Below are 2,500 nucleotides of genomic sequence, written 5' to 3'. Positions count from 1 at the left end.
TGTGCTTCATTTTGTCTTCTTTCAGTTATTCTTAGTTTGTTATCTTCACTCTTCTTCATTATTCTCGATGACGTGTTCACATACTTCATTGTATCTTCTCTTCCAACATCTATATTTGTGTATGTGCGTGTATGCATTTATGAGTGTGTTTGTGTATATATGTACAGGAATATATATGTGTGTGTGTACATACATACAAACTATATATATATACATACATATATATATATATATATACATACAAATATATATATATACATACAAATATATATATTTATATATATATATATATATATAAACATATATATAAATATATATATATATAAACATATATATATATATATATATATCCTCTCTCTTTTTACTCAGTTAAAATCTGCCTCCATTGCTTCTCTTCATTTCTCAATGTTTTTCCTCACACACTCTAATTAATATCATGTACAAATTTCTCTCTCTCTCTCTCTCTCTCTCTCTCTCTCTCTCTACCAGTTTTATTCTAAACCTCAGTTATTTTATCACATTACCTCTCTAACTGCCTCCTCTCAGTTGTAGAACTCTGTCTTCTATCTTTCAACCCTTTCTCTCATACTTATGCTATCTCTTCTTTTCACTTTCTTTTTCCCCGCCCTCTTTCTATTTCACTGTCTGTTTTGCAAGGCTCTTTGTCATGCAACTACTGACTGTTAGTTATTCTCTCTCTCTCTCTCTCGCTCTCTCTCTCTCTCGCTCTCTCTCTCTCTCTCTATCTATCTATCTATATATCTATCTATCTATCTATCTATCTATCTATCTATCTATCTATCTATCTATCCCCAAATTACTTATTTTCCTAACTAATCCATCTATCTTGATAATTCTCTTCTTCCCTTTTCATGTCTCTCAGCACAGCTACTGTTTTCTCCTTCCAACACGAAAGAAAGAGAGAAATCAGCCAACAAAAAAACTTGACTCATAACTAAGCATTACATATATTAAGATAATTCTTTTAAATTTATCAGCCAGATATTGTAACAATGTCTATTTCCAATATTTCATTCCCTAATTCATACATTTCAAAACTAGATTTCAAATATAATATAATAACGTCAACTTATAATATTTTACTTTACTATTTATATACATGTGTGTATCTCTCTCTCTCTCTCTTTTCTCTCTCTCTTTTTCTCTCTCTTTTCTCTCCCTCCCTTATATATATATATATGTGTGTGTGTGAATGTATGTATATGTATGTATATGTGTCAGTCGCCATGATAGATCATTAGCCGCTACACACATTTTTTTCTCTCCTTGTTTTTTCTGTGTACCTTTCTGTAGAAGAGCATAGGCTCGAAACATAAAAGACTTTTTCTATTCCTGAGCGTTATACTAATACATCTGTTTGTTTTGTACACCACCTGTCTTCATCTTTTGTTTTTTTCGTAAACTCTCCCTATATATATATATATAATATATACATGTTATACAGACACACACACACAAGCACACACATGCACGCACACACAAATGCATATCTATCTTGAAGGCATCCTTTAGTTTTGTGAGCAGTCCATCAGTGATTGCAAAGACCTGTTTGATCATGTTGACAGAGCAACACCTGCAATGACTGCAGAGACCAAATGTGGGAGACAGTTCTAACTGAAGTGATTGCACATAAAGGTGCCATCCACCAGTCTTGTCCTGGTAAAGTTTTTCTCATCAATTTTGTTTACTTTCATCAACAAACATCAGCCTCTCCTCTAATGTTTTTTAAAGTATTGTCCAATTCCAGTCTCCAACAGGAATCCATCATCTGCACTGCCTTCTCACTTTTCAATGCTCATGCAAAAAGACTTTGTCTCACTTGCTGACATCTTTGAAATGAAGCTAGAGCTGTCTTCATGTTCTCTCACCAGATGCCTGTTCCCCATACAGCAGGTTTGGGGAATCCTCCCAAGTGACATATTGTGTACATGGCTCATCCAACAGAGGTGCCGTTGTTGTAGTACTTTATTGTTAGTAACTTGATGTTTAGAATCCATCTCAGGCTGCATAGATGGGTGGCATTGAGATGCTGTTCTTGTTTAGAGGAAATGCTACTTCAGGTCTCACTGCTGAGGATACAAACTTTGTTCAGTGCAACCTTAGCATGCTATTTCTGTCTTTGTAATGTGTGCCTTCAATGATCAATATCATACTATTCTGCCTGACTTTCATTGTCAGACTAGTTAATGTGTTAATGTTGAAGATACTTCTCCAATATATCAGTTGATTTCAAACTCCAGAAAGAGTTTATGCCTAATGGTGGAACTGAAGTATGTAAACTTAAAGACTTCCTCCAGCCAACAGTTTTTGATAGTATTGGTATGGAAATGCTCAGCACCTTGGCCCAACACTTTTGTCTTCTTCAGACTGTTGGTCAAGCTAAAGTTTTCACAAGTTCATGCAAAACTGTCCACAAAGCATTGCAGTTACACCTCCAAGTGTGTTGCCAGTGCTGCATCATCTGCAAACAGCTGGTCCT

This window comes from Octopus sinensis, linkage group LG2 (assembly GCF_006345805.1).
Source record: "Octopus sinensis linkage group LG2, ASM634580v1, whole genome shotgun sequence".
Lineage (NCBI taxonomy): Eukaryota > Metazoa > Mollusca > Cephalopoda > Octopoda > Octopodidae > Octopus > Octopus sinensis.
The sequence above is the reverse complement of the archived record's forward strand: the minus strand, read 5'-3'. Positions refer to the sequence as shown.